The sequence below is a fragment of the Camelus bactrianus genome, chromosome X, assembly GCF_048773025.1.
Source record: "Camelus bactrianus isolate YW-2024 breed Bactrian camel chromosome X, ASM4877302v1, whole genome shotgun sequence".
Taxonomy (NCBI): domain Eukaryota; kingdom Metazoa; phylum Chordata; class Mammalia; order Artiodactyla; family Camelidae; genus Camelus; species Camelus bactrianus.
Window position 1 is genome coordinate 90,796,085 of NC_133575.1, and position 22,009 is coordinate 90,818,093.

General features: G+C 37.8%; 1 long non-coding RNA gene across 1 annotated transcript in view; it reads left to right on the forward strand.

Annotated features, from left to right (window-relative positions):
- The first annotated feature begins 795 nt into the window (after positions 1-795).
- The window catches only part of LOC141576298 (uncharacterized), a 60,769-nt gene continuing 39,555 nt past the window's right edge, over positions 796-22,009 (forward strand). Inside the window, exons 1-2 of the long non-coding RNA XR_012504638.1 lie at positions 796-925; positions 3,733-3,797. This is a non-coding gene — a long non-coding RNA (uncharacterized LOC141576298). The remainder of the gene's footprint in view (positions 926-3,732; positions 3,798-22,009) is intronic.

A 22,009-nucleotide genomic window follows, 5' to 3' on the forward strand; every position in this document is an offset into this window, starting at 1 on the left:
TAGCTGTTGGGTGGTAGCTATTCCAAATTACCAATTAAATAGATCTTTAAATGACAATTTAGTGTTGGCATTCTGTTGTGAAATTTGGCAGCCAAAAGGACATGTGCCCAAGAAGAAGGCCATCATCAGGACCTGGCCTTAATTGTTGTGTTTTTCCCTTGGGTGGTGATGGATTTGCTCTGGGCCGCCCACATTCAGATCCTGCTATGGCTGGTGATACATATTTGTAAGACAGCTCACCCTGGATTATGCTTATAGTCTGTGAATCAAAGGAAAACGAACTATATATAACAACTAAAAGCATGGGCTTTGAAATCAGACAAACCAGGGCTCAAATCCTGACATCACTTCCTACGTGTTGACTTTTGGGGAATTTATTAAACTTCTCTGACCCGTAGTTTCCTTATCTCTAAAATGCTAGCAAGAATAGTACCTACTCCCTAGGTTGTTGTAAGGACCAAATTGGGTAACGTATGTCATTTTCCTGTCATGTAGTATGTGCTCAATTAATATCAACAACTTATGAAAATCATCTATTGGTTAGGCGAAAGTCTTATATTAGCCCACTCTAACTAGTTGAGCTAACCACGTGGCTAGTTGGGCATTCTGGCTGAAGTCATCTGATTGTCTTAATTAGAGTGGAAACTTCTCTGAAGGCATCTATCCTAAGGTTATGTCATTAAGTTGACAAATCTTATGAACTATCCCATACTGAATGTTTTTTTTTCTCAATAATGGCCAATTTTTTCTTACGACCTTCTCTTATTTTGTTCCAGTCTTTTCCTGGCTGCTGATCTTTGGCATTTTCCCAAGTTCTTAGCCCTTTGGACTCACCAAGCTTGTTGCTTCGGATTCAGTCTCAGAGCTCTTGAAGAACTCTGGCTCATACTCACTCTATGGTTCCTTCTACTCCTGGGTATCTCAGGTAAGATACCCTGATCTGACTCCATCCTTCTGTAACTGAAGCCCTGGTACCTTTCCTCTAAACTAGTGCTCTAGTGTGGCCCACTTGCAGATGGTCCACATCATCTTCTTTCAGGGAGGATTAAAATTGAAGCAAGGTAAGCAACCGAAATGTGTGAGAATATACATCTTGAATGCGTTACAAGATGAAAATCTGCCCCATCTTATTGTTTCACTGAGTATGTTTTCGAATGGCGTGTTATATAGACAGTTCAGATGCTAATTCATTTGGCCTGAACTTTAAATAAATCAGTGCTGTTAAATCATCTGTGGATCTAAAATGAAGTTTTTAAAAGAGTCTTGTATTTACCTAAGGAGTGAAACACATTTTTTTTCCTGATTACTGAAAGAGATTTGCATTTTAATAGCCAGAGTTATCTCAGTAAGTCTGTTTAATTTGAAACCATGATAAAATATTTGAACGGTATAAAGAAGTAAAGTAAAGTTACTCTTTCCCTCTCTAGTTTCCTTCCCAAAATGTTAGCCACACTGCCATTTCAAAACAGTTTAAAACTGTTTATTAAGCTTCAACTATATATTACCTGCTGTTTTGGGCACTTTGCATATTTCATTTGACATCTTTACAACAATTTTATCAGATAGATATTATTATTGCCTACTGTTTTCTTACAGGAAAAAAATGTGTTTCAGAGAGGTTGTGTACATTTCCAAGGTCACATATATAGGAAGTGGCTCAAGTCTCCATGGGAACACATGACTGTGCTCATAATTACTACTCCACACTGCTTCTCAATGCTTGAATCTCTCCCACCAAACATTGTATATACGTGTAAGGTAGTCCTAGCTTCTATCTCAAGTGAGGGCATATGTATTTCTGGCTGTGATGAGTTTTTGGGAAGATCCAATTCAGATAACATTTTTGCCTCATTTTTGAGTTACCCCGGCTGTGGAAATTAAAATAGATTTTCTTTTTTTTTAAATCACAGTTTTTTTCCTAAAAAAAAAGATTTATTTATTTTATAAATATTCTTAATGGAGGTGCTGGGGATTGAACCCAGGATCTCATGCATGTTAAGCACGTGCTCTGCCACCAAGATATACCCCTCCCCCCTAAAATAGACTTTCTAAACACAAAGGGTCTAACCTTAGACTTTCTACACTAATTCCTGAATTAGCCTCAGAGAGGCCCATTTGTAATATAGCAGGCAGGAATGAGTGGTTCTTTGAAACCTGATTAGCAAATGTGGAAATGCCAAGCTACTGCCTGAATGTCCCTCCATTTGTTTGCATCTGTGTCCAGATGCAGTCTTGGTTTAAAGGTCGTTTTAAGCATAAAGCAAGACAGTAATCCAGGCCATAAACCCTAGGATACAGCAAACCTCAATGATTGCCACATACACTCAGTACTGCAGCAAGGACAAGGGAGGGAGGAAAGTGTTAGGCTGGCGTGTCCTGATATGCCACATCTCCAGAATTCATAGTCTTATGTGCTTATTTTCCAGAAGCATTTCACCATGAGCTATTTTGGTATTTATGCCAAATTAGATTAAGAAAATAGAGAATGATTTGCTATCATTATACGTTAAAGCTTAATCACAGAAAATTCTTGATGGACAGAGAAAAGGCATTGAAATCTTTAAAAAATTTTTAAATTTATTTATTTTGTGGGGTAGGTAATTAGTTTTTTAAATTTATTTATTTTTCAATGGAGGTAGTGGGCATTGAACCTAGGGACCTCGTGCATGCTAAGCATGCACTACCACTGAGCTATTACCCTGCCCCTGAAATCTTGCTTAGAATGGGTTTTATTTTTAATATGGAAAACTGAAATAAATGCTTCTAAGAAGCTAAACCCTCAAATCCAAGGTATGTCTTAAACAGTTTTTTTAAATACGTATAAAACTCATGCAACCATATATTTGGCCCCCTTTACCCGTTTTGCCCTTCCCCCACCCCTTTGGTGGTGAGCACACTGTAATGTATATAGAAGTTGAAAGACAACATTGTACACATGGAAAAAAACCCAAACACTTACATGTTTCGAATATTTGGAAATATAAAACGTGTTACCTTTCTCCTCAGTTGTAAAGATAAATTTTTTTTCAAAGTTAAAAAAGAAAGAAAAAACTCATTGTAAAATGTCATGAGTCTTAAGAGGGAAAAAAAAAGAGTTCTCATCTAATGTTCCTAGTAATGACAAGTTTTGTTACAATGTCAAAAATTCAGTTTCACTAGGGATTTCATCTCTGGAAAGAAACTTGCAGACCAAACAAAATTAGGCAGTGCCAAATACTATGTGTAATTCCAGACCAATGTGCACTGAAATAGGTTTAATAAAAAACAAAGGACAAATACACTCAATGTCTACTATCTTACTCTCAGGTGACTTTTTCCCCCTCTGTTTTCAGAAATATTCTATATAACTCTCATCTGGCCAAGCTGGCTGGATATTTTAGAGAACGAAGTAACACGCTGATCCTGGAAACAATTCTGAGACATTGACTCTGATCACTTATTACTAGTCACTTATTACTGTAGTTAAAAATCTCTCAAATTTGGGACTGATTTTTTTCCCTTGCTTCCTTCCTGCCTGCCTGCCTTCCTTCCTTTCTTTTTTCCTCTCTCTCTTTTTTGGGCAGAATTTATTTTCAGCAAAGATCACTGAATAGATTTTAAAAATCTGCCTCCATCCCACAGAATGCACAGTGTGCAGAAAACTGGATTATGAAAAGCTTTTCTATGGTTTGGGCTTGAAAACCTCCACTATTTCCCCCTTCGATTATTTTACCTTTTCTCTGCCTCTCACAGGAAAAGTGGTTTCAAAATCTGTCTCCCTGGAGCTCCCTGTGAATGTGGTTCCTGATTCAGCCAAGGTTTGTGTTACTGTTCTGGGTAAGCTAGAGATTCTTGGTCAAAAAGGAAAAATGGGGCCAGAGGCTGCCAAGGTGTGGAATGAGATGGGGCATGTGGACCCATCCTTCTTTTTTTTTTTTTTTTTTTTTGAAGTATAATTGACATATAACATCTTAGTTTCAAGTGTGCAACATAATGATTTGATATTTGTGTACATTGTGAAATGATCACCATGGTAAGTCTAGTTAACATCTATGACAATACATAGTTTAAAACTTTTTTCACTTTTTTTCTCTTATGTGAGGACTTTTAATGTTTATTTTTCTAGCAACTTTCAAATATACAATACAGTATTATTAACCAGAGTCATCATGCTGTACATCACATTCCGGGGACTTATTTATGTTATAACTGGAAGTTTGTACATTTTGACCCCCTTTACTCATTTCACCCACTCCTCACCTCCTGCCCTATGGCAATCACCAATCTGTTCTCTGTATCTATGAGCTTGGTTTTTGTTTGGTTGGTTGATTTTTTTAGAATCCACAAATAAGTGAGATCATGCAGGGAATGATTTTAAGAACTAATTTACAGCAGGTTCATATGTGCCTTTAAAAACATCTCTTTCCTCTCTTGTATTTTTTGTTGTTGTGATAAAAATAGATAAAACGTATCATCTTGACCATTTTTACACACTAGTGTACACTAGTGTTAACTACATACTTTGTTGGGCAACAGATCCCTAGGACTTTTGTATCTTGAAAAACTGAAACTATATCCATTAAACAGCAACTCCCCATTCCCCTCTTCCTTCACCCCCTGACAACCACCATTTTACTTTTTGTTTCTAAGAGGTTGACTACTCTAGATCGTTTATGTCAATGGAATCATGCAGTATTTGTGAGTGTGCGTCCTTTTGTGAGTGGCTTATTTCACTTAGCATAACGTCCTCAAGTTTCATCCATGTTGTAGCCTATGACAAGATTTCCTTCCTTATTAAGGCTGAATAATGTTATTTTGTCCATTCTCTTTTGCATATTTTTGGTATATATTTATTTTTATTGATGTATAGTCAGTTTACAATGTTGTGTCAATTTCTGGTGTACAGCACAGTGCCTCAGTCATACATGAACATACATATATTCGTTTTCCTATTCTTTTTCACCATAAGTTACTACAAGATATTGAATATAGTCCCCTGTGCTATACAGTATAAACTTATTTACCTACTTTATAAATAGTAGTTAGTACTTGCAAATCTCCAGTTCCCAATGAACATATTCTGAATATGTTAGAACCATTACTTTGTAGGTAGCAGCTGCCATTGACCCAAGAAGACAGTCTTTGAGGGAGAAAAAAGTAGTTTATTTCTGTTCACAAACAAACAAATATCTGAGACTTAGCCTTCCTTTTCCCTTCATACTTCCTTGAAGAAACATGTTGCCCTTTGTGACTAATTTACATTTTCAAAGGGTTTTAAATATGCCTGATCATATTCCTGGCCTAGGAAGAGGAGGATTACAATATTACTTGTCCAGAGACTCCTACTGGGAATAGCACTATGAACTGACTTATGCAACTTTTCTGTGGGTTTTATTTCACTCCTATCTGTTTCCTGCCACATTTCCCACTGATTCTAGTGTCAATGTTAGGACTTGCTGGATCGATTCCTGGGCTCCTTTGATCTCTCCTGATGCCAGTTTTCTGTTTTTCTAGTGACCATTTATTTCCGGATCCATTCCTGACTGTGACATGCTGGAATTGACTATTTCTTGGTCTCTGATTCTCATCTGCTTCGAGATGCTTTTAAACTTTATCTCAAGTTCTCCTTATAGCCCATTCTTTCAACTCTCAATCTACCTGATGATGCCATGAAATTTTGTGGGAAAATATGGTGGTTGTCTCTCTTTTGCTGTAGGGAAGGAAAACTTTCCTCTTCCCTTCTAGGTTCTTTGGCTGGTATAATAATTAAATTGACATAAGACAGATTAACAGGAGAAAAAGAAATTTAATTTTGTATGTACAGGATCACTAAAGCTAGGAGGCTTAAAGAAATGACAAAAGTTGGCAGCGTTTATACCTTTTAAACAAAGAAAATAATAAATTTGTGAAGAATTGACAAGACAAGGTTTGGGCTTGGGGTAATAAGCAAGTGAGGAAGTAGCAAGGTTCATTTATAGAGCCTTCTCAGGGAACTCCCTATCTCTGGCAATAAGGATGCCTTCTGCCCTCCTGGTATATGTTGAGGAGGGCACCTTCACATGCTTTCAGGGAGACAAAGAGTGATCAGAGTATCCTTCTTTTACCAGCTGCCAAAGGGATATATTTTGGGGTGGCATATTCTGCTCCCCTGCCATGCCATCTTCAGAATCCAGCTACTTATTGTAGACCTATCATTCATGAATCTCGGTTTATTTTCTTTTTCTTTGTATACCCTCTTACAGTAATAAGTCACATAACGAAGTACTTCCTCTTATTGGTCATAAAACTTCCTTGTTTAAGGTATAAGGAGTGCTCCCTAGATCTAGAGTTATTCTAATGACGTCAGGCTCAGTTTTCATCTCTGTTTACTTACTTACTTATTAACTTCATACTGCCACCACTCAAATCCTATTATTTTGCCACAGACACCACTGATGCCTTAAGTCACAAGGGGTCACAAGAGGAAATTCCTTTCTGTGCCCCCAAATGATTCCACCCAAATTACCCTCCAAATCCCTAGGCAAGATTTCAAAGCTCTCCACATTAGAATCCCCACCTATTCTCTGAGCTCATTTGCTATTATTCCCTTATACGTGTACCTTTCTTTCCAGCCAAACAGGATTATTTGCTCTTCCTTAATCATGCCCCATTTATTTCTGAGCTACAAGCCTTTGTCATGCCCTCTCCGTGGAGCGCCTACCACCTATTAAGTTTGATTGCTGGAAAACTACTGATCTTCAAAGCTTTGTTCAAAGCTCTTGTGGGAATGCTCACCTGAATCCCTTGCAAACATCCTCCTTTACTCCCTACCAGAAAACCTCTGCTCTGTTCATCTTCCCACAACCATCCAATGCATATTTCTGCTGCCGTGACTTTGCTCATGGTGTTTTCTGTGTTGGAATCTTGTGGGGAAACTAAAGATAGCCCATCAAGTTATAAATCACAGAAAAGAGAGGTGTTTGGGTATTCAGCAGAAATTTGTAGTTGGGAGGATTAGGAAAGCAGTTCATATAACCTTGAACCATGGGTAAGATTTTAACAGGCAGCTATTGGTAGATTCCTTTGTGAGAGGGGGCTACATTGAGTCTAGCACAGTGTCTTACACTAATAGGTACTTAATAGATACTTTTTGAAAGAAAGGAAGGAAGAAAGGAAGGAAGGAAGGAAGGAAGAAAAGAGAGAGAAAGAAAGAGAGAAAGAAAGAGAGAAAGAAAGAGAGAAAGAAAGAGAGAGAAAGAAAGAAAGAAAGAAAGAAAGAAAGAAAGAAAGAAAGAAAAAGAATACATGAAGAATGAATGGGTCAGTGTCTGCCTGTATCTATATCAGTATGATTGAGTTGATCTCATCCATTCTCTATTAGGAGAGATTTGGAGCAACATAAGAGCACTAGATGCTTGACTGGAGATGAGGCCCTAAAAGTAGAGGGATGTCAGTGGAAGACAAAAGCTGTTGAAGCCTGAGTAGCACAATTTTAGGCTTATAGGCCTTGCCTATCCTTACCTCCTAAGGTAAGCATCACTTTAGGAGTACTCCACCTATTTGCATCTCACTCTGGGCATTTTTACTTGCCTATTTTGGAACTGCTTTACTCAGGTCTCATGAGAGAACTTTATATGACTGTATGTAGAGTTCTTGTAATTCTCTTCACTCAAAACTTGGAGTTTTAGTCTAGATAACATGAGCTTGTAGTTGAAGTTTTCAAAGTGATTTAATATAAATCATATCTAGTGCAGGTTATACACTTGCTTCATCGTAGAAATAATCAGTGATTCAAAATTGGTGTGGGAAGTAAGTACTACATCCTGGGGATGTCATGTATAATCTCAATTAGCAAAACATAGGCATAAAATAATGCTGTGGGGCATGAAAGCAAGAATGAAAAGTCAGTCTCCACTCTTTAAGAACTTCTAATTCATTTTCATGAAAATGAAAAAGAAAATTCAATTGTCAAGCAACATCAGCAAAATGGCAGCATAGGAATTTCTAAAGCTCATTTCCTCTCAGCCCAGAAACATCAATTTGAACAGCTGTGAACAAAAACATATCTTCTTAAGAGCCAAGGATTCTAGGTGAGTGATTATCACATCTGGATGAAACACAGAAATAGGAAAAGATGCATTGAGGAATGTAGGAAAGATAGACTCAACTACTCCTGTCTCTCCTGCCTCAATCCTGAGTGGCCCAGAGCAGAGAGATACACCATCCCTGTGGGAGAAGGACAGAGAAGTGATTGCTGGACCTCACTGCAAGAGCTGGCCCACACCGGCACCAGGCCAACTCCCCCAGCACTAGGTGATACCCTGTGGGCTCTGGAGAACCAAAGCCCCCAGCTCACCTCAATGCGTGCCAGCTCCAGGGATTCCAGGCAGTGCTTGCAGCCCCAGGTGGCATTTTAAATACAAGGCTCCCAGTATCAAGGCCAGAAACTCAGGCCCCCAGCCACCCTGGCATCTGCTGTGCTCCCGTGGTCACAGGTGGCATCTGTGGCCCCAGGCACCTGAGATGCCCTCTGTGAAACCAGGCTGCTGGCCTACCCAGGCCCTGGGAGACTCTCATGGCACCAGCCTCCCAGTTGGTTCCTGGCACATCTCAGCACTGGCCAGCTCCCCTGGCTCTTGATGGCTCCTGTGACCCCAGTCTCCCTATCAACCCTTGCAAACCCAGGCATCAGGTACTATGGAACTAGGCTTTCAAACCATCCAGCACCATGTTGACTCCCATGACCCTAAGCCCCTGGCCCACTAAGCCCCAGTGCCAGGCCAGCCCCTTATGGATAAAGACTCCAGACCAGATCACATGGACTCAGGCTCTCAACCCACCCCATCACCAGATCAATCCCCATAGTCCCATCCTTGAAGTTGGCTCCTATAGGTCAGGCTTCTGGCCTGCCTCAGTTCCAGGTGGGCCCCCACAGAACCAACCTCCAGGTTACAGGCTGACTCCTGCTGCCTCAGGCTCTAGTCTTGCTCTAGTACTGGGCCCCTGTGTTCCAACCTCTAGACAAACTCCTATGAAACAAGGCTTCTGGTCCATATCAGTACCAAACTAGCTCCCATGGACCCAGATGCTGGTCCCACCCCAGTGGTCCCTGTTGCCTAATTGACCCCGGTAGATATAGGATTGAAATCTACTTACAAAGACCCAGGGCATAGCTCCATCAATGCAGACTTAAGCCCCAGGCCCACCCAAGTGAACTCAGACTCCAGGCCTGCCCCCACAGACCCAGGTGTCAAGCTGGTCTCTATGTACCCAAACACCAGGCCTGCCCATCTACTGACCCAAGCACCAAGCCTGCACATTTCAGTGCTCCAGCAGCAAGCTCACCTGCAGACATCACCAGATGGCTAACCCAAACTCTCTGAATAGGTTGACTGGTAAGGAGCCATGCCTGACAAAACCAGTCTATAAAGATGGGAAGAGGTGCCTAATTCCTCAAATATGCAGACTCTGGTGCAAAGCCATAAAGATCATGAATAATAAGGGAGCCGTGATTCTACCAAAGGAAACTATAACTCCAATGACTGACACGAAAGAAATGGAGATCTATGAACTGTCTGACACAGAATTCAGAATAATTCTCTTAAAGAAATTCAATGAACTGTAAGAAAACACAGACAACTAAATGTAATTAGGAAAACAATGCATAAACAAGACAAGTAGTTCAACAAAGAAATAGAAACCATTTAAAAAAATCAAGGAGAAATCTTGGAGTTGGAGACTACAATGACTGGACTAAACAATCTGATAGGGTTTAAACAGCAGACTCAACCAACTAGAACTAGTGAGCTAGAAGACAGGTCATTTGATTCATGTGGTCAGTGCAGAAACATAAAAAGGAGTGAAAAAGAGTGAAGAAAGCCTTCACAAATTAGGGAATATTATTAATGAAAACAATCTGCACATTATTGGAGTCTCAGAAGAAGAAGAGAGACAGGAGCAGAAAGCCTATTTAAGGAAATAATGACTGAGAACTACCCAAATCTAAGGAGAGATTTGGACATCCAGATTGATGAAGCTAGATCACCCCAAAATTTCAACACAAAATGATTTTCACCAAGGCACATTATAATAAAACTATCTAAAATCAAAGACAGAATTTTAAAAGCAGCAAGAAAATATGTTTTTCTCACTAGTAAGGGAATCCCCATAAGGCTATCAGTGGATATCTCAGCAGAAACCTTGTAAGTGAGGAGAGAGTATGACATATTCAAAGTGTTGAAAGAAAAAAAAAATGCCCACCAAGAATGCTTTACTCAGCAAAATTGTCCTTAAGAAATGAAGGAGAAATAAAGATTTTCTGAACAAACAATAGCTAAGGGAGTTTATCACCACTACATCTGCCTCACAAAAAATGCTGAAAGGAATTCTTCAAGCTGAAATGAAAAGATACTGATTAATAACGTAAAACATGAAAATATAAAACATACTGGTAAATGTAAGTATATAGTCAAATTAAGAATACACTAACACTGTAATATGATGGTGTGCTAAATATTTAAAGGACAAACTTTTAAAAATAGCTATAGCTACAATAATTTGTTAATAGAAACATAATATAAAGAGAGGTATATTATGACATCAAAAACAAAATATGGGGAGGAGTGAAAGGGTGGACTATTTGTATTCAAAGTTATTATCAGTTTAAAGTACACTGTTAAATCTATAAGATGTTTTATGTAAGGCTCATGTAACCACAAAGCAAAAACCTACAGTAGATACACAAAAGATAAATAGAAGGGAATCAAAGCATATCACTATGGAAAATCATCAGTTCACAAAAAAAAAAGACAGCAAAGGAGGAAGAAAGGAACAGGGAATGACGAAACAGCCAGAAAAATAATAAGATGGCATTAGTAAGTCCTTACCTATCAAAAATTACTTTAAATGTAAATTAATTAAATACTCCAAACAAAAGGCATAGAGTGGCCAAAATGAATTTTAAAAGATGCCCAACTATATGCTGCATACAAAGAAACTCACTTCAGCTTTAAGGACACACATAGGTCCAAAGTGAAAGGGTAGAAAAAGAGAGCAGAGATAGCTATACTTACATAAGACAAAATGGACTTTAGGTCAAAAACTGTAACAGGAGACAAGGAAGGTCATTATATAATGATAAAGGGGTCAGTTCACCAAGAGGAATAACAATTGTAGATATATATGTACGAAACATAGGAGTACCAAAATATAATAAGCAAATTCTAACAATTCTGAAGGGAGAAATAGACAATGGTACAATAATAAAAGAGATCTTCAATACTCCACTTTCAACAATGGATAGATCATCTAGACAGAAAATAAATAAGGAAACACTGGACTTGTACTATACCTTTGACCAAACGGACCTAACAGACATATATAGAATATTGTATCCCAACAGTGTCAGAATGCACATTCTTCTCGAGTGCACATGGAACATTATCCAGGATAGACCATATACTAGGTCACAAAATAAGCCTTAGCAAATGTACGCAAATTAAAGTCATACCAAATATCTTTTCTGTTCACAGTGGTGTGAAACTAGACATCAATAACAGAGGAAAACTGGAAAAGTCACAAATGTATGAAAATTAAACAACGTACTTCTGAGCAACCATAGGGTGAAGAGGAAATCAAAAAGGAAATCAAGAAATATCTTGAAACATATGAAAATGAAAAACAACATACCAAAATTTACGAGATCCACTAAGAGCAGTTCAAATGGTGAAGTTTATAGCTATAAATGCCTATATTAAGAAAAATATCACAAGTAGGCAACCTAACTTTACATCTCAAGGAGCTAGAAAAATGAAAAATTAAGCTCAAAGTGAAGGAAGGAAATAACAAAAACCAAGCAGAAATAGAGACCAGAAAAAACAATAGAAAAGATCAATGAAACTAAGAGCTGTTTTTTAAAAAGATAAACAAACTTGACAAACATTTAGCTACAGTAACTAGGGAAAAGAAATAAAAGACTCAAACAAATAAAATACATGTGAAATAAAGTGTCCACCATTGGATGAATGGACAAAGAAAATGTGAGATATTTATATAGGAATATTATTCAGATATAAAAAAAGAAGGAAATCCTGACATTCGTGACAACATGGATGGACCTTGAGGGCATTATGCTAAGTGAAAGAAGTCAGACAGAGAAAGACAAAAATGAATGTTTCTGCTTGAAAGATGTGGAATCCAAAAAAGCCAAACTCATAGAAATAGAGAGTAGAATGGTGGGGGAAATGGGAAGAAATTGGTCAAATGGTGCAAAATTCCAGCTATAAAGTGAATAGGTTCTGGGGATCTAATATGTAGCATGGGGAATATAATTAACAGTACTGTATTATATACTTGAAAGTTGTTAAAAGAGTAGATCTTAAGTGTTATCACTAGGAAAATGGTAAGAGGATGAAAGTGTTAACTAACCTTATTATAGCAATCATTCCGCAACATATCCATGTATCAAATGATCACATTGTACACCTTAAATTACATATGTAATATGTCTCTAATGCCTCAGTAAAGCTGAAAAATTTTTTTAACTAAAAAAATTTTTTTAATTTAAAAAATGTCATTGTCTAATGATCATGAAAATATGCTCCTCCATACTGCTAATCAAAGAAAGGCAAACTAAAACCTTAAGAAGACACTATTTATAATTCATCAGAATTGCTAAAGTTAAAAAAATCTGATAGTACCAGGCTGCTAAGAATGTGAGGTACAGGGAATATTTGCAGGAGTGTAAACTGGCATAGCCTATTTGGAGAGTAAAGGGCAGCAGTGCCTAATGAAACTCAAATGGCATACAACCAACTGCCAGCAAGTATGGATAGGTATTGTATTGTATCTAGGTATATACCGAAGAGAAGCTCTCGTCCATGAACTCAAGGAACAATGTACATAATGTTTATAGTGTCATTCATTCAACACATATTTACTGAGTGACTTCTATATACATGACATTCTTCTATGTGCTGGGGTTACATCATTACAACAAAGCAGGCAAAAATCCCTGTTCTTGTGAAGTTTACACTCAAGTAGAGTGAAGCACCGCTTGGTATATACAGAAAAGTAAAAATTGCCTAAATTTAGACCATCGAGTAGAAAATGAATAATAGCAAAAATAAGGAGTTTTTTAAACAACAGAGTAACATTAAAGTTAGTACATCAAAACACTAGATGTTTCTCATTACTCTGTGTGAGAAAAGTTGCAGACTATGTAATGATATGTAGTGTACAGCATTTATGTAAATGTTTTAAACAAAAACATGTTATCTACTTTTAGGTACATGGTTATACATGTAAATATATTATAATCAAAAAGGAATGTAGAGATGCCCATTAAACTCATGATGTTGGTTGCCTCTGAATGTGTGTGTATGTGGATGGAGAGAATGAAATAGAATTTGGGATGGGGATACAGATTACTTCAATTTTACCTGTAATGTTTAATTTATTTTATTTTGAAAACATAAAGCAAAAATGATAAAATGTTAATAATTTTCTATTCTGGGTAGTAGGTTCCCTGTTTTTGGTTAAGTGTTTTGGGGGGCTTTTTTCCTGCATTTATCTCTTCTATTGAGTTATCAAGAAAAGAAAAGGAAAAGAAAATTAACCAAAATACATCAGTGGATGATAAATGCCTAATGAACGATATGCAGTTTCTCCATCCTTTCCTTCTTCCCCCCTTTCCTTCCTTCTTTCTTTCCTTTTTCTCAGTAATACCAGCACAGCATACCAGAGCCCATTTTTTTGTGTTGAACCTGGCACCTGTCCATAGCTCAACTCAGTGGCAACGTGAATGCCTATTGTCACAAGTAAAATTATCATCAGACCTACCAATTCATAGCTACAGATGGAAATTATATCATCACTTTGGCTTATCTCAGCTTTTCATGCCCAACAATGTACAGCCAGTCATGATCAGAGACAACACTCAGTTTAGAGCAAGGAATCAAGTTGGAAGATTTTTACATTAAGAACTTAGTGGAAATATGAAGTTGTCTATAAAATTTGTATGTTTACATATATATTGTTGACAATTTATAATACTCTTGCCTACAAGTTAAGCATTTTAATTTTAGTATGGATTTGTAGAGGTTATATACATTTATACATAAAGTTGTATAAAAGTGTATTAGTTGATTACTAATTCAGCACAGAATGAGGGAGGCACCCACGGAGAAGGAAAGGTTAGGTGAGGTTTTGTTGCGCATCAAGCACCAAACATTTCAGTTTTTACTTAATAAACACCAGATACAGACAATATATGTGTCCATTTTATAGGCTTATGGAATTTAGTTTAGGGTTTATAGTCTGTGGAATAAAGTGAGTTATAGGGAATTGGGTTTTGTTCCTTACTATTGCATAGTGCAGGAGACGAGTGACATCCTGCAGACTATCAAGTCACCCAGAGTACTCTCAGTAAAGACTGCTGGGGGTGATGATTGCTTGTAAATACTTTGGTTGGGAGAAAGCCTTTCAAATGATGAAAGGAAAACGAATCTTCATCCTCATCTACATGATCAACAGGAGTTCATTTAACCAGAAAGCAAGCTGGTATTGTGGATAGATTCTAAATAAGCTTGTGTGTGTATGTGTGAGGGGTGCTTTTATAAGTCCCTAATCCCATTAAAGCTACATAATCAACCAATAAGTCTTTTAGTATAAGCCCAAAAGCTTATAGGAAAGAAGGAATACATGTGGCAAGTCCATTAGTCAAGGGGTCACACCTTGACCTTCTGACCTCATTGTTGCAGTGACTCAGTTTTGCTCCCCTGAGGCCCAGATACCCAGATACTGACAAGTTCCAAACTTGAGTATAGATTGAGGAGCTGGAAGCAACAGGAGAATTGAGAATAAGCACTAGATAACATGTTGTTAAAGCCACAACATTTTACACATGCCAATGCAGGGCATGACAAATGGGCCACATATCTGAGTCAGTATTTTAACTATTGATAATAATGGGATGAATTCAACTTGAAAATGGTCACATTGGTATGCACCCTCACATGCTGTTTGTCCTTTAAGTGCAAAGATATTACACTGCTGTGTAGCTGAATTGCCCTGACAGGTGGTGGTTATTAAGCAGGAACCCATTTATGCCATAGCATGATCTCATTTGTAGAAGGGCATTTGGTTTGTATGGAGACCTTTGGAGTGACTGAGATCTAGTTTTCTTATCTCTAAAATGTGGACCAAGCGTATTAGATGTCTTCTTGTTTCTAGATGTCTACGGGGGTCTCCCCGTTACAGCATGGGGTCAATTTGCCTCTGTTCTGTTCTGACCCATTGACCAGCCAAGGTGATGAAAAACATCTTAATAAACTTGGCAAATCTTGTGCTGGTGGCTGGGGGGTAAGAAAGTCTTACTCCAAATAGCCTATAAGCATTAAAAAAACTACATATATCTATTAAACTGTAGCCTCTGACACTGGCTGTGAGAAAGGAACAGTCTTATTTATTAACAGCCATCCTGACTGCACTGAAAAGCATTGCCACCATTACTTAAGGGCTGTCTGTGATCAGCTATAGAAATCAATAGTAATGGTAAGATCTTTGCCCTTTTGGAGCCAATAAGCCAAATACAACACTGGCATAAAAGAATGTAGTAGTCATGTATATATATATATTTTAAACATTTTTTATTGATTTATAATCATTTTACAATGTTGTGTCAAATTCCAGTGTAGAGCACAATTTTTCAGTTATACATGAACATATATATATTCATTGTCACATTTTTTTCTCTGTGAGCTACCATAAAATCTTGTATATATTTCTCTGTGCTATACAGTATAATCTTGTTTATCTTATTTTTTTAACATTTTTATTGAGTTATAGTCTTTTTTTAATATTTAGTAGAAAACTGTTAATATTTACCCATGTTGAATAAACTTAGTACATGATATGAAAATAAAGTAGTTAAATATATAAAATATTTTACTTTTTCAATCACTACAGCAAAATCTCGTGATACCATGAATATAACTCAATTTATAATTGGCTCCCATACCCCACCCTGGTCCATTCTCAAGTAGAGGTGCATTATCTTTCTCAGGTAGGCAGAGGGGCACTGAGGGGTGAGTAAAGGTATTGAAATGGAGTGGGTAACCTCCTCAGATGCCAAGCTGCATCTGGGGCCAGATGAATTTTATTGGTATGACTGGACTCTTGCAAATGGAGGCCTGCTAGCTCTGGGTCAACACATTTAACCTTTTAAGATGCAACCCTGCAATTTACAAGGTTGAATTTTGAACTCTACCTGTCGGTTTATGGCAGAGATTTTTATCCTGTTACTCACTGTCTTCCTCTAACTACTATGACTGCTAATATTACTACTGTTTAGTTACCCAGAGCCACCATATATTGAGTGCTTTAGTGTGTGCCAGGAACTGTGCTTTACATAAACATCTCAATCCTTAAAGCAATCTTAAGAGATAGGTTAGTATTACTGATAATATGACAGGAATATTACAGGTGATAGTCTCATCTTACTGGTACAGAGGCTTAACTTGAGTTAAGTTTCCCAGAGTCACCCAGTGATAGAGCTGCATTCAAGTCCAGAGTTTTTGATGTCAAAGCCTCAAAGCTTAGTAACTACTATACCACATTGTATACTTCTTTTTCTTGTATACTTTCTTTCCTATCATCTATAAGAAAATCTAATTAAAAACACAAATGAAGCCCAGGTGGACTCCCTACCCTCTGCCCTGCCATCCTTGATCTGTTTCTTCTCTCTCCTCTTTTAACCAAAGAGAGTTCAAATGCTAGCTAAGAAGACTGCATTGCTGGGAAGCTGGGAAAGGAAGCAGAATGTCTTCGCTAAGGACCTTAGTTTACTTTTTTAATTAACAAAGTATGATGAGACCTTTTCTGACGTGTTTCACGATCCAGAATGGAAATTTATACCATTACATGCTTGTAATGGAAATGTGTTCTTTGTTTAACAACTTCAAAATGAAACGCATTATTGATGCAATATGGACCAGAAGTGTGGCGAAGCACTCAACTGGAAGAAAAAGCAAAATGAGAACAATGACCCAAATGACCAAATTAGACTAAAATTAGTTAAAGCATAAATTGGCAAAACCAAGGAAAGCTTCTAACCTTTCCCAATCAAATTAAACACACATATGTAGCTGGTCAATTTTCACAAAAATATAATTGTCACTTAGGTATTGGTGAGATACACTGGAGTCAGGTTCAAGTGGAATGTAATTTGCTCATATACAACCTAGGCAATTAATAGGTCCAGAATTATACAAAACACCTACTATACAAGTCATTTCACTTTGTCTCTGAAACTATCATCTGTTTTATAGAAAGGAACAATAAGATGTTCCTCATTGGATCTCTTTCCCAGAGTGAGAATCAGAAAGAGTTGTTTTGTTTTATTTTGTTTTGACTTGTTTTGTTAGACTTCAAAGGCTGAGAGTTGACTTGATCACATGCCTCAGTTATAACACACCATCCCCACTGGTCCCTGCAAGGCTCTGAACTTTTGTTTTTTTTTTTTGTATCTTATCTTTCTATCTATCTATTCCATTCTTACCTCCACTGCCCACTTCTGTTATCTTCCCCATACCATAGGCAGCCATTCTAATGCATTTGATATGTAAGATTTTATTTAAATTTTTGTAAAATCCCTATTCTTATTTTATGTGCATGTATTTTTAAATTTATATAAGTGGCAGTGTTTTGTAGACCTCATTTGGTTTCTTATTTCTCACTCAACATGAGATATAAATACACACACATGTATATGTATGTATATGTATATATGTGTATATATATAGTTATCCAAAGCATAAAGTAAGACTTTTCTTCTGCATTACTTTTCCTGATTAGTTTTTCAATCTTTTGGAGAATGGGCACATCAACTGTGAATTGGGGAAAATGAAGTATGGCCAGACCAAAATACTGATTTTATTTTGAAAAATGTGGTACTACCTTTAATGGAGGTACCTACCTCTTCTTGAAGTAGATCCTCTTTATTGCTTCCAAAATAGGATGTGTTGACCAACTGACAGTCACACTTCAGGGTCTCCCTGCTAGTTTTCTAGTCTGAATGAACCTTGGGACAAAGTATAGGTTACTTATAATTGTGGGCTTTGTGTTGAGATGTCCATGTTTGCACAGCTATCTGATTGCCGAGACCTGTCTCAGCCTGTATAAATGAACAGCACTGAAACAATTATCAAAAGGTAGTGAAACTAGAGTATCATTTGTGAGGATGAACTGGAAAAAATCAATATATATCTTTGATGTGTTAGGGAACTTGAATCCCAGTCCTAGCTCAACTACAAACTCACTGTGTGACTCTGGGCAAGTCTTCTTTAGGCCTCTGTCTATAACATGAGGTGAGTTGGACTGGATAAACTGTAAGGTCTTTTGCAGCACTGTTACTCCAGGCTAATTTGATTTGTACTTGTGGCTCCACGAATACTCTATTTCTTCTCCTCCCTACCTATCACCCAATTGTACTAGGAAAAACTGGGGAAAACAGTAGATTCGGCTGCCTTTTATTTTTTTCCATGAGAGTTGGAAGATGAGAGGCCCAGGAGCAGAAACCAGTAACAATAGATACCTTTGAGAAGCAGTGCCAGAAAGTTAGAGACGGCCATAGACAGAGGTAAGACTTGCTTTAGAGAAGGCTATTATGGATTGTTCACAGAGCTAAGAAACAAAACTGTGTACTGTTCAACAGATAACAAAAATGGTCCTTGGAACAGAAACTTGAATCTACTAGGCGGGACTCACAATTTTTTGAAATATTATGTTTGAACAGCCCTTTCTGTGGAAAAACCTTGAAAGTACTATTTCTATGTCTGTGCTTAAGGCAAATTCAGTTGAATGAATATGCCCGATGTCTGTTGTACACACCTCCAGAAAATACTCAAATGGCCCAAGTCTGCTGCAGTGACATATTTCAAGACTGTTATTCCATGTGTAGCTGAATTTTCTCCACGAATATTGCGACATCCTCAGCCTAATTCTCAAAGGCCTACTGGGACTGAAGGGGGTTGGGATATCATTGATCCAAGTCTGAGACTGGCTCTGAGTCAGGAAATGAACTTCAAATGCGTCATCGGCCCGGCTGGAGAAGGCCTGCTGCTCAGCAGAATTTAGCATCGCTCCAGTACAACCTTAGCAGGCTCCTTCCCAAGACCATAAACTTTGCCTTTTCCAGCTCCATCTCCAGACCCCTGCACCCCTCCAGTGCTTCACCAACTCCCACCTCACCTCCCAGTATTCTGGGTTCCTAAGAACCTCTTATGTAGTACAGTCTCCTGTATGGTGTCTTGTTGGTACCTGGTGCCAAGCCCTGTGCTACAGGGAAGGCAGATCTTAGACCAGGGTCAAAATCTGGCTGTGGCAATGACTGCACATATGTTCCTGGGAATCATAGGATCCAAGATCCTAATTTGATGGGAGATAACTGTGGCCCAGAGAAGTTAAATAATGCACTCATGCTTATCCAGGTAATGAGGATCAGAGTCAGGGTTAGAAAGGAGGTCTCTCCTACTATCCCTAACTTGGTATTCTTTGGACGCGCATGCGTGTGTGTGTGTCTGTGCACATGCGTGCCCACATGTCATTCTTTTCTTAAGACTGTTTAATCAGAGATCTCCAAGAAACAGTTAACAAAATGTGACCCTGTATAATGGGACGCTAAAAGCATTAAGATCAGGGCTTGAATCCTGGGTAGAATACTATAAGGGATGTGATCTTGAGCAAATAGATGAAGCACTCTGTTCTGTGATCTATTTTGTCTAACATTAATACAGCCACTCCAGTTTTCTTTTGAACAGGGTTAACACAGACTATCTTTTTCAAACCTCTGGACCTGTTTGTGTTTTTGTATTTGAGGTACATTTCTTATAAGCAGCATATAGTTGGATCCTGCTATTTAATCCAACCTGCCAAATGCTGCCTTTAAACTGGAGTGTTAGAGTATTTACATTGAATGTGTTTATCAATATGGTCAGATTTGAGTCTATCATCTTATTTGTTTTTTATTTGCCCCATTTGTTCTTTGTTCCCTCTCTCCACCTTTGCTGTCTTTCTCTTTTGGTCAGTTGAGTACTTTCTCCTTCATTTTTATCTCATTTTTTGGCTTATTAACTCTGTTGTTTTAGTGGTTGTTCTAGGATATATAGTTTACACCCTTGACTTAATACAGTCTACCTTCAAGAAATCTTACACTGTTTTACCTACATTCATAAAGATCTTACAACATTATACCTCCATTTCTCCTTTTCTGGACTTCATGTTATTGTTACACATTTTACTTTTTTATATGTTTTTAATTCCACAGTCCATTGTTACTCCTTTTGTATAAACAGTCCATTCTCTGTCTCCGTCTCCGTCTCTGTCTCTCCCTCTCTTCCCCCTCTCTTTCTTCCCCTGTAGTTACCAGTTCTGGTGAACTTCACTCTTTCATGTAGATTCAGATTTCCATCTCGCATGGTTTTCCTCCTGCCTAAAGGAGGTCCTTTAACAGTGCTCATAGTGAGGGGTCCCAAATAATCATTTCAGCTTTGTATGTCTGAAAGTGTCTATATTTCCCTTCTTTTTTCAAAAAATTTTTTCCCAGGTGTATAATTCTAGGTAGACATAGTTTTTTCTTTCAATACTTCAAAGATACTGCTATGCAATTTCTTTTTTGCTTTGTTTCCCGGGAGAAATTCACTGTCACCCTCATCTTTGTTACTCTGTATGCAAGAAGTCCTTAGTCTCTGGCTACTTTTAAGATTTTCACTTTATCACTGGTGTTAAGCAGTTTGATCATATGTCATTTTCTGAAGTTCGTTGAATTTATGTCTGTGAATTTGTAGTTTTCATCAAATTTGGAATTTTTTCAGTCAATGTTTCTTTTTTTTTTCCTGCCACGTATCTCTTGCCCCTCTTTTTTGTGATTCCAAACACATATATTGGGCCAATCAAGCTTTTCTGTAGGTCTCTTTCTATATTTTTTTCTTGTTTTACTCTGTGTTTCTTTTTGGAGAGTTCCTCTTGCTGTGCCTTTAATTTCGCTAATCTCATCCAGTGAACTTTTAATTTGACACACTGGTGCTTTTATCTGCAGAAGTTTGATGTGGGGCTTTAAAAAAATATCATCTATGTCTGTATTTAAGTTTTTGAACATACCAAATTCTGTTCAGTTACACAAATGTTTTAATGTCCTTCTCTGCTAATTCTAGCATATGTGTCACTTCTGGGTCAGTTTCAATTGATTATTCTCCTCATTATGGATCATGTTTCCTGCCTCTTTGCATGCCTGTTGATCTTTGATTTCATGCCAGACGTTGTGATTTCACCTTGATGGCTGCTGGATATGTTTGTACTTCTATAAATATTCCTGAGCCTTGTTCTATGATGCAGTTAATTTACATGGAAATATTTTTACCCTTTTGGGTCTTGCTTTTATGATTTGTTAGGTAGTTCTGGAGCAGTGTTCAGTCTAGGGCTACTTATTTCCCACTACTGAGGAATGACCCTTCTGTATACTTTGCCCAGTGCTCATGAATTATGAGTTTTTCCAGTCTGGATGGTGGGGATAGGTACTATTTCCAGCCCTGTGTAAGCACGAGACAGTTTCTTCTAATTTTTTCAGACTGCTCTTTCCCAGGCTTGGTTAGTTTCCTTACACACGTACCAGTAACTACTATGCTGAATACTTAAGGGAGGCCCTCTGCAGATGTCCAGAGTTCTCTGTGCGACTCTCTCCTCTCTGGTCATCTGTCCTATGAACTCTAGCTGCATTAATGTCCCTGTTTAACCCAGAGAGTCCGCTGCCTTTGCCCCAATCCTCCCTTTCTAATGCCACAGCTCAGAAAAATATCTTCAGATAGTAAGTTGGGACAAACATAGGGCTCATCTCATTTGTTTCCCATCTCAGTTATCACTGTCCTTTGCTGATCAATATCCAGTGTCAAGAACTGTTTCTTCATGTATTTTGTCTGGTTTTGTTTTTGTGGCTGTTTCAAGTGGGAAGGTAAATCTCATCCTTATTATTCCATCTTGGCTGGAAATTGAAGTCCCA